This window comes from Amphiura filiformis, chromosome 16, assembly GCF_039555335.1.
Source record: "Amphiura filiformis chromosome 16, Afil_fr2py, whole genome shotgun sequence".
NCBI classification, from domain to species: domain Eukaryota; kingdom Metazoa; phylum Echinodermata; class Ophiuroidea; order Amphilepidida; family Amphiuridae; genus Amphiura; species Amphiura filiformis.
In genome coordinates, this window is record NC_092643.1 from 31350676 (window position 1) to 31373253 (window position 22578).

Genomic DNA, 22578 nt, shown 5'->3' on the forward strand with positions numbered 1-22578 from the left:
CACATGAGGCAGCTTTTTATCTGCACATAAAAATTATGGCTCCCGCTTGCATTTTGTATCTAATTACACTTAAAGAGGGGAAGTAGTATGTTTTATGGTTTCACATCATATTTTCAGTGATTGACAAGTGTTGTACATTAACTATTGGTTTAAAAAAAATTAATAGCTGCCATATATACCAACATGTTATTTTAATACATTTGCAGTTATTTGCACATAAAAATCATGGCTCCCGCATGTATTTTGTATGTAATTACACGTAAAGAGGGGAAGTGGAATGTTTTATGGTTTCACATCATATTTTGCAGTGATTGACAAGTGTAGTACAATAACTATTGCTTTAGAAATTGATAGCTGCCATATATACCAACATGTTATTTTAATACTGTACAATTGCGGTTATTTGCACATAAAAATTATGGCTCAGAGTCCCGCATGTATTTTGTATCTGATTACACTTAAAGAGGGAAAGTGGTATGTTTTATGGTTTCACATCACATTATAGTGATTGACAAATGTTGTTTGTACAATAACTATTGCTTAAGAAATTAATAGCTGCTATTAACAAGTTGCAGTTTGCGCTTTCACAGATTTGGCTTCTTGTTCCACAACTTGTAAGACGTTTTGATAATCTTCCGCAGATTTGGCTGCTGATAAGAAGTCCATGCTGAGCTTGAAAACCCCGCCTTGCAGCATCATTTACCACATTGATGGCACAAATATTGACTACCATGGTCTGGAAAGCTGGGGATTTAGGCAAAGTGTCAACATTGTCCGCAAGAAATCCATGGTCAAGCTGCAGCATGTGCATGGACGTGATTGGTGAACCATGAGTCCAAGCCCGCCAAGTCAGCTAGTGTTGTTGCTTCAGTGAAGCTATTTGGAAACACATTTTTTTTTATAACCTGTGCCATAACGATTACTTGGTACGATCATTTCCTCATCTGGTTTGACTGCTAGTAGTCTTCAGTAAGATTCCGTACCACAAATGGTGCTTCATGGCTTTGACAGGGCTTGCAGAAATACTAAAATTCACATCTGGTAAATGATGCTGCAGAGCATGGTGTCAAGCTCAGCTCGGACTTCTTATCAGCAGCCCAATCTGAGGAACAAACAAAACGTCTTTGAAGTTGTGGAACAAGACAGAAAAATGAAGCCAAATCTGCGAAAGGGCAAACTGCAACTTTAATGAAACTGGTGACTTGATTTTGTAGGACATGGTTAATTTTAAACACTGGATTTTCATTTAAAACAATGACAATCTACATGTACATGTATCTCATTCTATTATGATGAAGACATGTTTATGTTCTCAAAGAAGCTTTGTAATGAACATCGGTGTGCATTTGTACTAGACTTGTAAACCTTAAACAGGTAAATTGCATGGAATTAACCGCAAATGTATTAAAATAACATGTTGGTATATATGGCAGCTATGAATTTCTAAAGCAATAGTTATTGTACAACATTTGTGATTGCACAATCACTAAAAATATGATGTGAAACCATAAAACATTCCACTTCCACTCAATAAGTGTAATTTATAGATACCAAATGCATGCGGAAGCTATGACATTCATGTGCAAATAACCGCAAATGTATTAGAATAACATGTTGGTAATGGTATATATGGCAGCTATTAATTTCCAAAGCAATAGTTACTGTACAACACTTGTCAATCACTAAAAATATGATGTGAAACCATAAAACATTCCACTCCCCTCTTTAAGTGTAATTAGATACAAAATGTAAGTGGGAGCCATGATTTTTATGTGGAATTAGTGGGAAGATAAAAAGCTGCCTCATGTGTAATTGTGATATTTGCTGCAAAGATCCCGTCAAACTTTGAGCTCGGTGGACCCAGAAGCGACATCCGATTGAATTTAAATTTGGTGGAGATTAATATTTTAGCAAGTGGCACACTTTGACCAAGTTAGAAGAAAATCGGTTGACATAGGGGGCGTTTGATGCACCCTAACCCATACTGAGCCTCTTTCTTCAATGTGTTGTCTTTTAAAGGCCTATTTAGTGATTTGCTCATTCTGAAAATCATAAAAATCACTCAAATTCAGGTTTCTTGTGCATCTTTGTTAGTTGCATAGATGTGCAAACATAGCATGCTGATGGTTAATCGGAAACCGTGTATTAAAAACAAAATAATACATTTTACATGAAACAATAATATCTTTAAGTAGAGAAATTAGTTAGTACCGGTACATGAATTTGAATGGGTCTTCAACTTTGTCAATACTGTGGTTTCCAAGTTTTCTGCCACATTTTTCATTTCAAAAATACCTAATAACAATTTAAATGATTTATCCTTCACTTTTAAGCAATTTATACATGATCCTAATTTGTTTACACTTTCGCTGGGATCACTGAACAGGCCTTTAACAAAAATACGCACAAGCGGAAAATCAGCTTGTACATGTATGTTCCAAGGGATAGGGGCAAAAGCTCACTGATTGTGAAAACAGTATCAAAACACAGCTGATTTCACAGAAAATGTTCTTTTTGTCTCAAATTCATCTGAAAATATTTTTCCCAAGTGAGCAGTCTGCCCCTTGTCGCCCCTGGTAACTCACCTAAATATACAAGTTAATAACATATTTATCATGACACTAAATGGTGTTAGATATGCTCTGATTAAATCATCCACACCTCATTAAATGTAAGCCCCATTCAGTGTTCAACTGTATAAAATATTATGCCTTTTAACAGTTTACGATGAGCGGAATGGCAGGAGCTATATTTTTTCCATCGTCATTGGGCAGGAACCTATGTGTCATTGGCCCCTGAACATGTTTAAAGCAACACCTCCTATGTAACCTGTTGGCAGTTTTGTTTTAAACATGGTCAGGAGTCAAAAGCACACCCAGCGACGCCATGTTTTAGCCATAACTAAATACGGCAGTGTACTGCTTAATATTAACACTGATCTCTGATAGGAAATGAGTCAAGGAAGACAAAATCACATTTATATTTCCATAGGTTTTGCGGTTCTCGTGTTTTAATATATCAAAATGGGGCTGACATGACATCCCCCAGTAAAAACCCCAAATTATAAAAATGTCCCCTTTTCGCAGCAATTTTGCGCAAAATGTGTTGATTTTGCCCCCTTGAAATTCACTTTGCTTCCCAATGACCCCCCAAAATAAATTCCTAGCGCCATAACCCGGCAATGGCTGTAATTTATGTTTTAAACCTCATTAGAAAAGGCAGGTGTTAACAAAACCCTGGGTCACTAGACAAATCATGTGGGCTCATTACCAAGGCTTTTTGGCAGGTCATTTTAGAGTTTGAAATTACAAACTGATAGCATGTCCAGTAGGTAGGTAGATATGTATACAGATGCCAAGATATAGGCCAACCTTAATTGATTGCAGAGGCCACTTGTCTGTACAAAAATCAAATCTTGTACCTCTCATTCTTTAATACATATTTCTACCTGCTGTAAGGGGAGTTCTTTATAGTTTTATGACAGAATTAAACATTCTATGGCACCTTTTTGCTTTGGGTACCCTTGATCTCATCAGTGCAATAAGGTTGTGAGTGCAATATTAGCCACTTGTTTCTCTCACATGTCAAAAGATTTTCAGTTTGCGAGTAAAGCTGAATGTATACCTCCCATTCCTTGTACAAAAGGTGCCTAAGACATGTGGTACAATGAAGTGCTTCTAAGATATCAAACTGCTATGCTTTTGATAATAACTTTTCAAAGACAACTAGCACCTTTTGCTACAGTAAATAGCGCACAGAGGTCATCTTCAGTAGATAGCACAAATGTCATCTACAGTAGATAGCAAACAATGTCATCTATAGTAGATAGCAAACAATGTCATCTACAGTAGATAGCAAGCAATGTCATCTACAGTAGATAGCACAAATGTCATCTACAGTAGATAGCAAATATGCAATCTACAGTAGACAACATGTCATCTACTGTAGATAGCAAACATGCAATCTACAGTTAGATACCACATTATCCACATATGTCATCTACTGTAGATAGCACACAATATCATATATACAGTAGATAGCGCAAATATATCATCTTCTCTATTCAAAAGTCAAAAAGCACTTACATGTTTCATGTGATGAAAATGTTCCACATCATTTATCACACTCATATTACCTATCCTATTAACATAGGGAATTCCCCATATACTTTACCCAAATGGCAAGCAAAGCTTAATTGATTGCAGAGGCCACCTGTCTGCGCAGGAATCAATGCTATCTTGTACCTCTCATTCTTTCATTACATTTCTCTACCTGCTGTAAGGGGAGTTCTTTATAGTTTTATGACAGAATTAAACATTCTAAGGCACCTTTTGCTTCAGGTACCCTTGATCTCATTAGTGTGAAAAGGTTGTGTGTGCAATAGTTGCCGCTTGTTAGATCTCACATCTCAAAAGATATTCAGTTTGAAAATAAAGCTGAATGTATACCTCCCATGTAAAAGCCTTGTACAAAAGGTGCCTAAGACATGTGGTGCATTGAAGAGCTTTTACGATGTGAAACTGCTATGCTGTTGATGATAACTTTTCAAAGACAACTTGTACCATTTGCTACAGTAAATGGCACACTGAGGACATCTTCAGTAGATAGCACAGATGTCATATACAGTAGATAGCAAACATGCAATCTACAGTAAATACCACATTATCCACATATGTCATCTACTGTAGATAGCACACAATATCATTTATTTATGCAGTAGATAGCACAAATATATATATATCATCTTCTCTATTCAAAAGTCAAAAAGCACCTACATGGTTCATGTGTTTAAAATGTTCCACATCATTTATCACACTCATATTACCTATCCTATTAACATAGGGAATTCCCCATATACTTCACCCAAATGGCAAGCAAAGCTTAATTGATTGCAGAGGCCACCTGTCTGCGCAGGAATCAATGCTATCTTGTACCTCTCATTCTTTCATTACATTTCTCTACCTGCTGTAAGGGGAGTTCTTTATAGTTTTATGACAGAATTAAACATTCTAAGGCACCTTTTTGCTTCAGGTACCCTTGATCTCATTAGTGTGAAAAGGTTGTGTGTGCAATAGTTGCCGCTTGTTAGATCTCACATCTCAAAAGATATTCAGTTTGAGAGTAAAGCCTTGTACTTATGTAAAAGCCTTATACAGAAGTGGCTAGTTGTGCTTTTTTGATTACCGGTATGTAAGTTTTCAAAGACAACTGGTACCATTTGCTACAGAAGATAGCTCTACAGTAGATAGCACACATGAGAACACACAAGTCAAGTACAGTAGATGGCAAACATGATAGCATACAAGTCATCTATCTACAGTAGATACCACACATGCTATCTATAGCACACATGCTATCTACAGTAGATAGCACGCATACTATCTACAGTAGATAGCACATATGCTATCCACAGTAGTAGATAGCACACAATATCCTATACAGTAGATAGCACATCATATATCATCTTCTGTATACAAAAGGAATAGATTTCAAAATGGAGCCCACCCCCATCATTCAGATAACTCTATTTGAAATTCACACTACCATAATATTCACCATAACACTATGACCAAATTCAACAGCTTCTGTTTTTATTCAATCATTTCATATTTGCTACTAGCACAATTTGTTTGCATATGTACACTTGTTCTAAATATGTCAACATTTCAAATTGGATTAGGCAATTTACTAAAGTGAATCTTAAAATGGGCTATTCCATTTGAAATCCATACACCCCCTATTGCAGACATGACCCTAATATCCTACACAGGTATTCCAGTTGAATTACATACACCCCTATGGAAGATATGACCTTAATATCCCACACAGGGGGGTGTAGATATCAAATGGAGTCACCCATTCAGGTAGCCCCATTTAAAATTCACACTCCCTGTGTGGAAGATTAAGGTCATGTCTTCCACAGGGGTGTATGGATTTCAACAGGAAGAGCCCGATGTAACATGAAGCAGCTATTGGCCTCACACTATGACTTGTCATGTTGTTATGCAATCAATAGAGGTACCTAACGCTAAAAAGCACACCTGGTGTTTTGCTTTTGTCTTTTCTGGATCGTTGTCGAATACATACATCAGCCCCATAGGACAATTCAATTAAAGACCCGAAGCACAGTGTGTTTCTATGCTATACCAATTGAAATGAACATCAACGAAATACAATTTGAAACTCGCAAAAAAATTAAACACCAAAATGAAGGCACTGAATAGCAACACGTTTGCTCTACCTACTGATATATTTGCACTTAACAAAACGAGAAAACGTTGGGCGGATGTAATTCTAGAAGAACTTGCATCAAGGACTGATCACTTTTTAAATTAAATGAGGTACTTGTCTTTCTAAGAGGTGGGAAAGTTTATTTTTGCATTGATATGGGACAATGACATCAAATCTGGGTTGTTGACTGCACATGTTCAGAGAAATTGATTTGATTAAAGAAAAAATTACTGTTTAATAGTAATTACTATTTAATTCATATTTTAATAAGCACAGTAACAAATGCTTTTTCTTCATCATCATCACAGCAGTGGGATTTGTATCGCCATTGCATCATCATCATCATCATCACCACCACCATCATAAATCATCAGCAGCAGAATTGCATCATCATTACATCATCATCACCATCATCAATTGCATCGTCGTCAGTCCTAAATATTATTAAATGGGAATACAATGGAGGTTATCCACTTTACTCATGTGTGACTTCTAACATAAGGCGCTGGTTCCCGTAGTATTCCTCATTCAAACCAATTCAATGCACAACCTCAGAGTTACCTGCATGACTTTGGCGGGCTATTTTGAAATAGTTATGGTTGCACACGCAGGTACTGCTTTTGAAAATCCTAAACAAAGAAAACCGATAACCTCTTTTGAAATACTTCTAATTAAAATACTTTCAATAACAGCCTTAATAAAGTTCAATATAATAAAAAGGTCACAAACAACAATCATTGTGGGTTTCACAAGAAGTTACATATGTGACACGATCTGGTCCATGGGAGCCAAAGGAGGCATTTTTGCAAATTGAGTTACTGTAAATTACATTATACATACAATAAGCTATCATTTACTGAAAACACCAAAGGTCTGGCATACTTGATTCTAAAGTTATGAAGTTTTTTCATGTCAATTTTCTTATGTATTTCATTGTTTTTACTCCATATTTTTACCTTTATCTCAGTTTCAAATTTGCCACCTTTGGCCTCCATGGACCAGATCGTGTCACATATTGGCAACTTCTATCTTTGGCTCCAACTTGAATATGATAATAATATTAATGTTCAACTTTTGGATGAAAAAAAAAGCAATTAAGAAAAAAAAATCATACAATACTGTGGATACATCGTCAGCACAAAGACAAAACAATTTATTTAATGCTGTTCATTCTGAAATACAAAAATCTGATGTGTGGAAACATTGCTTTTACACTGCTACATACCTGGTTCATACCGCAGACAAGTTGTTACAGGTGTTATAGGGTCAGCACTGTGTCATCCTCATTGTCTTTGCTTTCCCGACTCAATTTCATACAGCTTACCTGTAAAAGTGAAACAAAAAGACAGCAAAATCTAGGTCAGAAGTCAAGTTTCTGACAAGGTTTCATTGCTAGTATGAATTCTTATAAGATTTTGTGATTTCTGCAAGGGATTCATGACATCAGCAGCATGCCTCACATATTTTCCTGCTATATATAAACTACCTTTAAAGGGGCACTGTGAGATTTCACAAAAATTGCATCCTCAGTTTTGGTCAAAGGAGAGAGCGTGGCGCAATGGTTAGGGTACTTGCTTTTAATGCATGATGAGGTCCCGGGTTCAATTCCTGGCGGTGGCGATTTGCTGGGATATTGACTTGGAAAAAAAAGTCTAAAATTAATTGGTAACTTCTGTAGATTAAATTCAGACTTCCGCTTTCCCCATGGTTCCCCTAATAATTGGGTAAATGAATCATGAAAGTACCCCGTCCTTCGGAGGGGACGTAAAGCCGTCGGTCCCATGTGCAGAGAGCCACACCTGTACATGTAATTCGCAGCCAGTTTCGAATAGAGTAGGGTGTTAACCCAGCGGCGGCGCCACAGGGGGGGGGCAAGGGGGCAATTGCCCCCCTATGATTCAAAAAAAGAGGTAAAAGGAAGGAAAAAGAAAGAGAAGAAGGAGAGAAAAGGGAGGGAGAGAAAGAGAGGAGGAAAAGAAGAAAAGAGCCATTTCCCTCCCTGGCCATGGTTAGAAGGAGGAAACTCCCCCTTCGGACATCTTGCCCCTTGTGGAATGCTGACCTACCGGTTTTAAAGTTGTTGGTTTTTATATTTTGGGCCCATTTTCGCCGCAAACTAAATGTAAAAGAGTGAAAAACTCACTCCCGGAAAGAGTGATTCACTTATAAGACCACTCAAAAAGGAGTGAAATGTGTTTTTTAACATTAAAACCACTCAAAAAAGAGTGAAACCACTCTTTAAGAGTGAATTTTAACTCTTTCAAGGAGTTAAATGAAGGACAACTCTAAAAGCGTGTTGTCCTTCATTTAACTCCTGAACAGTTGAAATTCACTCTTTTAGAGTGGTTTTCACTCTTTTGAGTGGTTTTAAAGTTTAAAAACACATTTCACTCATTTTTGAGTGGTTTTATAAGTGAATCACTCTTTGGGGAGTGAGTTTTCACTCTTTACATTTAGAGACTTTGGAAAAATCCTGGCTACGTCACTTTCCTGGTAGCGTCAACACATGCAAGTCTGTGTCATGTAGCAATTAATCATTATAAATAAGTTTACTTTCAGTCCGATATCACACAACTTTTACGGGGTTTCATCACATTGTATATCCAAAACCTATACTAGAACGAAATAGTGCCAAAATATATAAATAAGCAATTGGCTTCATTACGGCCGGCCAGGGTGAAAAGGTGGATCTGTTTTGGTCCTCTCCTAAAATTTTGACCAAGAAAGCATAAAGAACCTAATGTTTTTCGCTCGCTACACTCATGAATGGGCAAATTTGGTCCTTTTCTGACTGAAGAAGCATTAAAAAAATTTTTTTCACTCGCTACGCTCGCAAGGTGGACCTTTTCGGCTTTGAGTGATCATAGGGGCAACTACCTCCCGCCTATGCTCCTGATTATGGCTTTCAGCTTGTAATATTTCCAACCTCAAGACACCCCTCCTCCCGCCCATTCATATCATATCGTGCCAATTTATAAAAAAAACCCGGCATATCATATATACAATGCAACTGACACCACGTTGCGACCAGAGGCGTATATCCGACCGGGGTGGGAGTATAAATCCCCCCAATATTTTGATAGGGAAGATGAGGTTGGGAAGATGGTCCATACAATCATTCCCCAATGTTGCACATCCCCCCTCAGACACCCCCCTGCGTCGCGCAAGCGCCGTGGGCGCCGCATCACAAATTTACGAAATTGTTTTGCCCCCCCTATCAAAATACCCTGGCGCCGCCCCTGTGTTAACCCCTGACTGTTCCCAATCCGTCCCGGTGTTCAAATGGACCCCAATGGAAATAAGCTTCAATAGAGGCTTTCTTGGGTTATCCAGGGTTGTCAAAACCCGAACAAATCAAATCAAATCAAAATCAAAAGAGTTGTTTATAATATGTTTGTCCATACACTAATCAGCATTTGAAATAACTCGGCTTAACCCTAACACTGGTTTTTGCTAGCGGAAGTTAAAGAAGTAACGAAAAAGGAGAGAAGATGAACAAAGAAGTCACTTGGTATTCTCAGGATTCGTAAAGACCCCTTGTGTGCTACGATCGCCGACCAGTAGCCGCAGGGGTTGCGCTTGCCCGGTCAACGATTCCCTGAGCATATAGCACTTAGGGTGATTGCCTCAATGCATCACGTGGCATTCATAGTTATCCTCATGGTATTTTCAGCATCTTCAGCATCTGAACAGTCTTATGATCTTTTGTTTATAAATATTCATGATTTTGTCAAGTTCTGGAATCTGGATGCAGAACTTTATTCCACAACACAGTTCAATCGCAGATAAGCTTAACAACGGTGCTCACAATATGTAGAGCTTTGTTGCAAAACCCCTTGCATCCACTTGAGCAATTTTGAGAAAACATAAAAAACCATCAAAAAAAGTACTGATATATGGAGGTTTGCAACAAAAGCAGTTTTTGGAGGGATGCTTGGGTAGGATGATGCTCATTGAGCATCCCGCCAAAAACTGCTTTTGGTGAAAACCCCCATATATCAGAGAATTTTTTGATGATTTTTTGATGTGTTCTCAAAATTGCTCAAGTGGATGTAAGGGGTTTTCCAACAAAGCTCTTCATATGTCTCCTATTATCAATATCACAGATTTGCTTGGTAGGCTCTTTGAAAATCTCTTAGAGCCCCTTTAATCCTTTCATGCTGTCTATACTTTCAACTAACCCAACATCCATACATATCATCGATATTCACATTCATTTACCTACATCTTTCAGAACTGAACCACGTCCTAATTTCATCAATCAATAACAACTGTACAACAGCTGAATGCAATTAGGTCATAACTGCTATGTTATTTCTACGCACTTACAACCTTCTCGCGTTTAATGCTCTGCATGCTAGGCATATGCTTCAACATAAGAAGTCCCAGTTTTGAGATATTTTCTCAAAATATCAAGAGCTGTCTCAAGAACCACTGAACCAATACTAGGCTTGTTTGTACTCATTTTAATGCATTTTACATGCTGATTCCAAATATGGTCTAAAAATGTAAAATTCTGAAATGTTTGAATTTTTGAAAAAATTTTGAACCTTGTCATCTGCAGTCAACACATGCATGGAGGGGGTTAAGCATCAAATCACAAGACAGGTGAACTAGACCAACTACAAGATAGTCCAAATCTATTAGGTTACAGTTTTCACAGCGAAATTTGAGTCGCACAGGAAGATGCGTTCCTCATCATTATCCGAGTACTCTGTCTGAGAGGCGGTGTGCTCTGTCTGAGATGGTGGTGCATGTTTTGACCTGTTTGAGTCTCGGGTCTTGCTGATATGGACAGGTTGCTCAACTCTAAGCCCCTGTCTACTTGTATCAGTTAAACTTGTTTGTATTACACCCAATCACGACAAGTTTGACCTAGTATGGCAAAAGGACATAACCGCTTTTTTGTGCTTAACACCATATGTGACCATCCACCACAACTGAGCCCGGATGTCGCCGCTCCATTGAACTTAACAATAAACAATAGGAAACAAAGGATTTATTGACTGTTTTATTGATTTTTCACTACTTAAATGTCAAGTACTATAGACATGATATACATCATTTTAAAGCTAATTTCAAGCAGAATATTTTGGTTGAATATCTCAAAAATGATGATTGGCGACTTCAGGGCTCAGTTGTGCTGGATGGTCACATATTGTACGATCTTATTATATGGAATTGATTTTCAAACCTGAATTTTTGGCATGTTTGTAATGTTTGCATGTCTGAACTTATACCTAAATGGAATCCGCAAAATTTGTTCTGTTTCTCAGGTCAACAGAGCAATTTTGACATGCTGTCATATTCATACATTAAACCCCAACTTTAGTCCGAGTAGATTTGTCAACTCTGTAATAACATTATGTTAAAATGTTAATTATGTCAAAAATGATTTTAGAACGTTATTAAAACGTTTTATACCCTTTACATGTATATGACCCAACAATAATATGTTTTCTGCAAAGCATTTTGTGTTTGCTGGGATGTTACAAGTTTTCATCACTTTTTACCAAACTTCTGTTTGTCCCAATAAGATGTCACCTGATTGATAGTAATTGTATTAGGTGTTCACCTGTGTGGTTTATTTAGAAAATGGTTGGAACTTGACATGTATGATGCCAGTGAGCCTGTGCTTAATTATGTGTCTGAGCTTTCAGTTGTGGCATCATTCAAAGTTGTTTGTGACAAAGAAATTGGACTAACTGAACAATTTCCTGCACCCGGTAGAAAAGGATGAAAAAGTAAGAAAGCAAGAAAAAATATTTTTTCATTAACATTATGACAGCATCTTTGTTAGGCCCTATGTACTTTTTTTAAAATAATGAAGTAGGTGGTCTATATGCTTCACCCTAGCAGTGCGTAAGAAAATGCGAGACACAAATTAATATTTGCGAGGATAGGAAATAAACGATGCAAGCCAGAGAAATTAGGATTTAAATAACATGTTTGGGGCTCAAGCCGGGGGCTCAAGCAAACTGACATATGAAAATTTCAGCAGGGATTGAACCCCGGTCGCTGGAATTTTTTTCTTCATACAAAACATCATGCCCTATATACCTAAAATTGAATGTTATTAAAACATTTTGACCAAACTAAAAACAAAACAAAACCTTTTTGTGTTTGCTGGGAAAGATCCCAGACCTGACACATTCTTATAAACAGTGGCATAGCGACAGGGGCAAGGGGGGCACATGCCCTGGGCGCTGCCCTAAGGGGGTGCCAAATTAACCAATTCAGCATCGATTCTGCGCCCCCTCCAAAAGATGAAAGTCAAAATTTTTGTGCGCATTTCAGCAAAAAATCATTTGAAAGATCATTTTAAGACCGATATTCAACTTTTTCGCACACTCCGCACGCAATTGTTTCAAGAATTGGGGGGGGGGGGGGCACCATTATGTATCCTTAGCCCTGGGTGCCAAAACCCCCAGCTATACCACTGGTTATTAAACAGAATAAAGCGCTCCACAGACTCCGAGTATTGTACGTACAATATTGTATGCAACATATCTACGTTATTTAATCTATTGCCATTCTATTTCCAGTAATGTTTAAGTTCTAACGAATGTTTGATGACGAAAAATCGATAATATGTTACATGTAATATCTAGTAGAAATATATTATCGATTTTACGTCATCAAACATTCATTAGAACTTAAACATTACTGGAAATAGAATGGCAATAGATTAAACAACGAGATATGTTGCATACAATATTGTACGTATAATAAAAAGTCTGAATACTGCTTTACAGACAAGCAAGTAGGCATTGAAATATCCTAGAGAATATCAATTCCATCCATCTATCTATTTATATGTCAGTATCTATGACCCAATCAAGCCAAATGAGTCATCTGACAAGCAATTCCACTTTCTTCTTTAAATTTAATATTCATGCCTGGTGAACAATCTCCAATGAGCTGAAAATCCTTTCAAAATTAGACTTATAGTTTTTAAGATATTATCATGTTTATGTTGCTTAAAACAATAAAATACAAAAGATATTGAATATAAATTATATTATTCACTTTTATCTCACAATCAAATATAGTCATGAACACATTATTTTATTTAAACCCCTGGGCACTACCATCTTTCTAACAGTGATTCTGATTGGGTGATTTCACAATATGTTCATTTTAGTGACCAATCGGAATAATGCTTCTAAAATGTTATGCTCTAATTCTCTCTAGCCCTACTGCATTTCTTACCATGTTGCTGATTGGCTCAATAAATCATGTAGATTTGGGCACTACCGTCTTTCCAGCAGTGATTCTGATTGGGTGATTTCACAATATGTTCATTTTAGTGACCAATCGGAATAATGCTTCTAAAATGTTATGCTCTAATCCTCTCTAGCCCTACTGCCTTTCTTACCATGTTGCTGATTGGCTCAATAAATCATGTAGACTGCTTTGCAACCAATCAATTAATAGTACTCATAGAGTTAAACACATCTCAAATTTATACATCTATCTATCTATCAGTTAGTCACTCAGCGATTCTTATCCATAGCTTTTAACACACAGAAAGATGAGATGATTGAATGCACCTTTGAAATGCATTTTGATGGTTCCTGTCTACTGAAGATAGCAGAGAAAGGAAATGACTGAAATGGAAGGTGAATCAAGTTCTACACAGGCATACACAGTGGGCTTTTAATTGCCAGGACATTTTCTGCAATTTTTGCATTTAATTTTCATAAGCATAATTTGTATTTTGTATGTAATAGTGCAGGGCATCTTTGGATGCTTCAAGTTACCCACCAATAGGGGACTTATAGTCAAATGCAATTTTACTGGGTTTCTTGCCTTATTGCATCAATCTGGTACTGCGGACCATCCACAGTTCTATGTGTGTCCGCAAGTTTTCAAGCTAACATCTGTGATTGACCACAAACACACCCCACACATGTAGCACTGCATCAACTGTGGGAAATATTAGCCAATTGTGGGAACAAACACACAGTTTCAAATTGTTACAGCCTAACCAGGGGATTATTGTTTTTTCATACTGTATGAAGTTGTTGTTTTTTGCCTATATCACATCAGGGACTTCTATACCTCAACCGCCCTAGAGGTCCCCATATGTAAAAATTAATTTTTGGCATATTTAGAAGGAGAGGGGGTTATATTATGCTGCAAAAGTTTGATAGTTGGGGACAAAAACATCCACAAAACACCCAGATAAAAAATATTTCAGCCAATATTTTGCAGTTTAAAAATCCCCAAAACGTGTTACTACATGTGCCCATTATCAATCCCATGTCAAAAATTGAGGCATTTTGTATCTTCTTGTTGTTATGAGACACCTACCGTACATCTAGCACATTTCTTTGAATCCGTACACTGCTTTGGGCTTCTAAAACACATTTCTTGTTTTATTTCTTGTACAAAACTCTGTATATAATTACATTAGGAAGCTACAAGTCAGGAGGGAATGCTTTTCTATTTCTTAATTTCATAAATGTGACAACAATTTTCAAATTTCTTGTATCTCTGAAAGCTCTCGGGCTTTGACAAATTCATATTTATTATTGAGAAAAAATTAATGCATGAAAGTGCCCCAAATTATATTAAAATGTGTCTGTATGGATGTTTAACTTCTTGTAACCAATATTTAAGGTTTGCTCAACTTACTCTTTAGTAAATGATTTTATTCAAGAGTATTTCAAATATATCCCTGTGGACACTACTGCTTTCTTACAGTGCCCTTGATTGGTTAATTATATGATAGAACTATTGAGTAACCAATCAAAATAGAGCTATTAGATTTCTTATACTTTGACCTTAACCCCCTTTAGCCCTACTGGCCATTCGTATCATATCTCTGTCAGCGACATAGCCAGGTTTTCGGAACCAGGTGGGGGGGGGCACAAACTACTTAATGTACCGATTACAGATGGAAATATTTATGAATAGTTGGCCCAAATTTTGTTTGCCCAGTGCTCTCAAAAATCTAAAGAGTAGGGGTGGGGTGGGGGTGTTGGTGTGAGGAGCACAATTTTCCAAAAATATTGTCACCGCACATTTATAACTTAAGTGGCAACATAAACAGGCAGATTTGGGGCAACATGTACTTTGTTCCTTCACCATGCTCAAGCAAATTGTCTATTGTTGACCCAATTTTTTCCCGCCAAGGCCTGTCGTGTACCGGTGGCCTAAGATGTACCGACAGTCCTGATGAACAGGGGGGACCAGCCTCCCTGGTTATGCCACTGATCTCTGTAAAAAAATCACAATAGTTCTTTGATGCCGATAATGTGGCTGGTAGTGCCCATATGGGGATATTCAATCTGCATGTATTCTTTCCTTGCACTTATACGGATTAGGGAGTTTGTAGCCATGAGTGTGCATGCAATGATCTGTCTGTGACTTGTTTTCTTATTGTTATATTATTCTACGGTATCACAAATTCATATGGGTAATGAATATGAAAAACTGTAACCCAACTGATTCAAATGTATATAGAATCTTTCAAATGTGTATCATATTTCAGAAGGTCTTTGAGTAAGCGGTTTTTGAGTTACTTTCAAAAGTTAATTTTTCACATTTGACTAGAACATCATCAATCAAAAAAATCTATATTGAAATTTAAATGCAATTTATGAAATTTACCAATTTGAACAAAAATGTAAAAAAAAATTCAAAAATTAAGTCCAGGGCAGACACAGTCACTAGAATCTCAAACATACTAATCTGTAATTGACACAATATTTTAACTGTATAGAATGGTCTTTGAACAAGGGTGGCACCACAGGGGAGGGGGACTGGAGGAAAATGCCCCCACTCCCCATCAGTCAGAGATCTTGCCCTCCAGTTTCCCCCAATGAAAAAAAAAATGCAATTTTTGCTGCAATTTTACAACAAATTCAGACCCCCCTGAAATTCCAATTTTCTGGTGCAGCCATAGCTTTGCTCCAAAAGCCAACCTTTTCAGGTTTACTATCGGATGGAAAAAAATTTTTCCATCCGATAGTAAGAAAAAGAAAACCACAACAAAAATAACATTGTGCTCGGATAGTGGTCTTTCTCGGTTCGCAGATAGTGGTCATGGTGAAATTTACTCAAGGCTCGCTTCACGATCCGTGGTTGGTGGCTTTTGTAGCATGGTCTACTGTCAACTGACAATGACATTGGCCTTACTAGTAACTTGCTAGGTGCGGATTTATTTGACTCTTAAATTCCAACTTTGATGTTATCTTTGTTTAGTTTGCAGTATACATCCATTTCGCATGCATGGATCTGCTCCAAGTGCTACCCACTGAACTTTTATCTACAAATTATTTATATTTTCATTTCTATCTGCAACTTAATATCCTTTGATATAAATAAATTCATGCTAGGGCAATTTCTAGACTATTTATATGTGTTGTTTTTGCATTCTATTATATAATACAGTATAATTATAGTCTGTGACATACAGTGTAATTCTAGTCTACGACTAAGAAAAAACAAGTTTGGCTCCTCGGACAATATAAATTTGTTATTGCTGCAATTCATACGATATCCATCTATTCATAACCTGTGAATATCATATGACTGGTATTATATAAAGGTAAGCGGACAATTTTCGATAGGATTTTATTTTCGCAAATAGATTTTAGGACATGAATTTTAATAATAACACATGAATATGAAATTTTATCATTTAATAACATTGTTACAGCATAATATCAATACACACAAAGCTTCACTTACGCCAGAAATCATAAAAAATCTGTATGTGAAAATTACCACCTATATATTATACAGTATTGCATTTCGTTTCAGCCAGGTCATAAACCGTTAAGCTTTTGTATCATTTTGTATCCTTTCGTATTGGATCTGATAGTAATAATAAGGTACAAGATCCTCTCTGGGAGATGGCTAAAGGTATCAGGTGACATCAGCAATAGGAATTTATTTCAGTTCTGACCTGGCCAAGAGGAACTAGACATTGTACAAACACACATTTTTGGTAGAAAGATATCTAGAGATACACTCTCAAATTTTAATAATAATTTTAATATAAATGTGTTCACTTTTTCATAGATCTTGGTTTTTTTTTTAAAGATCTGCCATATTCTCTCCAATTAACATCCTCTTCTAATAAAACACATCACCAGTTTTATTCAACCACTGTTCCATAAATGCAGAAAATACCATACAGTACACATATTTTACCAAAATTTGATCCCTATTTTATGATATCCATGTGTGCCAACATTGCTATTGAGCATGTTTACAGTATTGTAGAAATTCTGTATGGCTAAACGCAGCATTGCCAAACAATACTAGTAATGTTTTTAATGGGAATTATCATTGTAAAAATAATTGACCCCCTTTTAGAAAATGCAATGCCCCAGGGATGTTAATTATGCTTTTCTGTATGATAATTTGCAAGTAGTTTTTTTTGGTCCTGTTTATGTGTGCAGGCATCCCAAAACCTAATGCTCATGTTTTAAACCTTACTAATCTTAACTCAGAGCCTAATCCTAATCTCTTAGGGTATCAGCAATTATACAAACAATATGATGCAAGTTATACAGTCCTGGACTCATCATGCTTTTTCACCTTACCACCAAGTTATTCAATATGCATATTTATTATAGCGGACTATGGTTTACATCTTGACATGCTAAGCCACATTAAAAGAAATGATCTTTTCCTATTAACTTTTAAAGAGAGTGTATTTTAAGCATACATTGCATATTTACTGCGTTGAAAAAATTAAATGTTGTGATATTTGCCAATTTGGCCCATCAATTTTCACCATCCAGTTGGATTCCAATTATTGATCCTCCGAGTTTTGGGGAAATGTTATAGGACATCAACCACTGCCCAAAGTAGAGATGAGAATCGACATAAGCATATTGATGTCTTTTGCTGCATGGCATGCAAGGTGTAGAGTTAATGAACCCCTTCGGCATGCACATAGGCAGTCTCTTCCTTCCCCAGTGCAAGCCTGGAACAACATGATATTTTAGTCCCGTTCATGTTCAATTACACTTGAATGTTAAAAATATTACTAGAGTAATCCATGAGGACATACATTTCTATATTGTTGTTGTCATCCTGACTCCGGACATTTTTTTTAAATGTCCAGACTGTTGCAGACTGCTTTTACTTCTCTCTATCTCTCTTGCTGTCTTCCTTTCTTATTTTTTCTTCTCTCCTTCTCTGTAAATCTTTCTGTTTCTGTTCCATAAGTTCAGATAGTTTCCAGAAAGATGAAGAAAGAAGGGAGTCTTAAAAGTCAGAAAGAGCTGTTCTTTTTATTTCCTTCTTCATCCTTCCTTCCTCCCTCCCTGTCCCTCTCCTCTCCACTCCTTACACAAGCCATGCTTTCTTTCTCCCTCTCTCATTCTTTCTTTCTTTCCTTCCTGTTCTTTCTCTTTATTTCCTTCCTTTTTCTTTTTTCTCCCTCTCTACTTGAACTTTCTTTCTCTCTCTCTCTGTTGCTCAAGTTCAGATAAAGTTTTAGAGATATGAAAATAGGTGGGATCCACAACATGCTCATCTATCAGGGCACAGTTCTTTAACCGCAATACATTCATACATTCATTGAATGACCTCCGAAAATTTGGGTACAAAAACTCATACCCTGCAACTTGAGGTCAAATTTTGCACTATGATTGTTTAATTTAGGTTATTGAACTATGCCATTGGGATGAGGCTATTGTGGTCCATAGTGTCTAAAAGGCAGAAAAGGTTGAGGTAACAAAGGCAGCAAGGCAGTTGAATGAGACAACATGCCAAGTGACTAATATGGGTGGGACGCTTTGGTGACAATTGCTACACTTTCCAATATCCCTGAAGACAATTCACACTGTAATGATGTTCCCTATAGGTTCTCTGTAAGACACTGTTTTAAACAAACCATGCTAATTAGAGATCCTTAACCTTTCTGTACAGACTTATTATACCCAAGTGAACAATTAAGATATTTTATGGGGAACTATTTGACCTGGTAAAGACAAACATGACTGATTTATATTAATGATGTTAAAATGTAATTTCAATTTGATTAAATGCTCACTTCTTTTCTTTCTTTCTTTCTTTCTTTCTTTCTTTCTTTCTTTCTTTCTTTCTTTCTTTCTTTCTTTCTTTCTTTCTTTCTTTCTTTCTTTCTTTCTTTCTTTCTTTCTTTCTTTCTTTCTTTCTTTCTTTCTTTCTTTCTTTCTTTCTTTCTTTCTTTCTTTCTTTCTTTCTTTCTTTCTTTCTTTCTTTCTTTCTTTCTTTCTTTTTCTTTCTTTCTTTCTTTCTTTCTTTCTTTCTTTCTTTCTTTCTTTCTTTCTTTCTTTCTTTCTTTCTTTCTTTCTTTCTTTCTTTCTTTCTTTCTTTCTTTCTTTCTTTCTTTCTTTCTTTCTTTCTTTCTTTCTTTCTTTCTTTCTTCTTTCTTTCTTTCTTTCTTTCTTTCTTTCTTTCTTTCTTTCTTTCTTTCTTTCTTTCTTTCTTTCTTTCTTTCTTTCTTTCTTTCTTTCTTTCTTTCTTTCTTTCTTTCTTTCTTTCTTTCTTTCTTTCTTTCTTTCTTTCTTTCTTTCTTTCTTTCTTTCTTTCTTTCTTTCTTTCTTTCTTTCTTTCTTTCTTTCTTTCTTTCTTTCTTTCTTTCTTTCTTTCTTTCTTTCTTTCTTTCTTTCTTTTTCTTTCTTTCTTTCTTTCTTTCTTTCTTTCTTTCTTTCTTTCTTTCTTTCTTTCTTTCTTTCTTTCTTTCTTTCTTTCTTTCTTTCTTTCTTTCTTTCTTTCTTTCTTTCTTTCTTTCTTTCTTTCTTTCTTTCTTTCTTTCTTTTTCTCTGCTGCTGATTTCAAGACACCCCTTGCAGAGCGGATGTGATTTAATAGACTTACTCTTGTCCTAAAATCAAAACTTCTATTTCATCATGCTCAACTTCAGCTTCAATCCTTTCATCAATGTGATCAACCAAGCATATTTACTGAATACTGTATGCCACACCGCTTCACCAAAAACAATCCCCAGCTTTCGATTTGAACATAAATTGTGCAATGCATACAGTGTTCGAATTTAGGAAAAATAAATGGTTGTCCCACGGACAACCAGATTACAATTTCTGGTTGTCCGTCTAAGTTTTGGGTTGTCCGTAGGCCTACAAATGTGACTTTGGGCTAGATTTATGGTTGTCCTGCGGACAACCGAATCAGTATTTTTGGTTGTCCGGCGACTTTTTTAGTTGTCCCGGGCAACCGGACAACCAAAATTTCGAACGCTGAATGCATACATGAGCAGATTGCATGGGACGTATATCGGGCTATTCCATTTGAAATCCCACACTCCCTGTGTGGAAGATTAAGGTTATGTCATCCAAAGAGGGTGTATGTATTTAGTCCAGTGATTGACAGACGAGCCATGCATGCTCACATGATGTAAATAAACATCATGAACATCGTAGACGTAGATCTTAAGTTGTTTTAACAACTTCATGGACTTTTGCAGATTTAAAGTTAAAACTTCATGGACTTTTGCAGATTTAAAGGCTCTGCAGCTCTGGTATGAACGTTTGGATTTTTTTAAAAATTCGTGATATAATACATGTTTTATGGCAAATGATTACAAATTGATATTTTTGATAAACTTTATAAATCTAATGATATGTACTTAAAGTGTATGTAGCTGGGATGAAAAGCTGACGATCAATTGAAAATTTTGACCTTATGAAGTGAAGATATGAAATTTTCCCCCAAAACAAACAAAAAATAGGTCTTTTTGGAAAAAAATGTATAATATACATTTTTTTCCATTTTCAATTTATCGTCTGCTTTTCATCCTAGCTACATACATTGTACACTTAAAGTACTGGTACTTATCGTTTTTGCCAAACGGCAAAAACTGTGGTTAAAACTGCTGAGTGTTTCCACCTGCGGCAAAAACCTGCAAACCTTAATTCCAAATAATATTTTAATAACCTCTCACTCCATCCATTTATCTGACCTCATCAGACAGGCTATTTTTAGCTACATTGACTGCTCAGTGCCAGAAGTGGGTAAGTGCAATAGCTGCCATGTGTAGCTGCCATGTACAGATGAGTACAATATACTGTGTGTAAATTACCAAATGTTCACAGGGCAGCTATTTACCCACTTCTGGCACCTAGTAGTCAACATCTATAATACAATGCACTTCAGGTCATTGAACTCCTCATCATATCAATTATCAATTAGTGTCCATCAATTATTTGTATTTAATTAAATCCGATGCCTAATCAATGAAGCTGAGTTGTATCTTGTCCTGGTGATGCTAGTTGACAGGTTGTTGAGGAAGAAACCGTTTTCACACCTGCTCAATTGCTTCTCATTTGACCATATTTGCCCATTGGGCCATTCCATTTAAAATCCACAATTGTGACCCCTGTGGAAGATTTTTGAAATATCTTCCAGAGTATGAATTTCAAATAGAATTAGCACATTAGGCAACTCCATTTGAAACTCACACTCTCTCTGAGAAAGATTCAAGTTCAAGCTTTCCCAGAGGGTGTATTAAATTCAAATGGAACTGCCTATGTGCTAATTCCATTTGAAATTCATACTCCCTCTGTGGAACATGTTTCCAAAATCTTCCACAGGGGATTTCAAATGGAATAGCCCATTGCAAAGTTCCGCCATATGTAAGGAGAGCCTCAAACTAGCAATAGATGAAAAGAAGAATTACGTAACTTTACACAATGTTACGACTGGTTCAATTTCCAATTGTTTGTGCTGTCAGATCGAGGATCTCTGGGATGGTGAAATATCTTCTGACTTAACCATATATACTATCATTACTAAATTCAGTATATTCTGTTCATTAGAACCCAACTTTTTATTCCAACGATATTGCTATCTACTGAAGATAGCATAATTTGTAAATTAAACCGACATAAAACTCATCTAGTTTTAGAACTTAAATGCATGAAATATGTAGTTTTTTTCCTAGCAAATTTAATCTTTTGTGAAACAAATATGTGAGCCATTAAACTAAAATGGCGCATTTCTGGTCAAAAAATTAAATTTCAGATTTTTTCAGATGTTGTGGAAAAGCTTATGCTGTAAAATGACACCTCACCACAAATTAATGTCAGATGCAGAATTATGGTTTTTACAAATGTTTTCATTATTTAAATGCGGGTTGCCATCAACTGCCATGCCTCAATGTGATTGGTTTAGACGGAAGCCTACTTTTGGAAATAACTTACTTACGATCCAGCAATTAAATTACGATACTTGCAAATGTGTGTCCACACGGAACTTACATACATGTATAGGACTCTTCACTCCCAAGTAAACATGGACTTCACAGGTTAATTATGAATGCTGCCATAATATCATGCATCCATGCAAGTTTATTTACAAGTCTTGTTCACACAGGACTAA

General features: G+C 36.3%; 1 protein-coding gene across 2 annotated transcripts in view; it reads right to left on the reverse strand.

Annotated features, from left to right (window-relative positions):
* LOC140135874 (CMP-N-acetylneuraminate-beta-galactosamide-alpha-2,3-sialyltransferase 2-like) overlaps positions 1 to 22578 on the reverse strand; it is a 120810-nt gene that overhangs the window by 70266 nt on the left and 27966 nt on the right. For both annotated transcript variants that reach the window (XM_072157524.1, XM_072157523.1), the window contains exon 3: positions 7457 to 7555. The gene's annotated coding sequence lies outside the window, so the exon portion shown is untranslated. The remainder of the gene's footprint in view (positions 1 to 7456; positions 7556 to 22578) is intronic.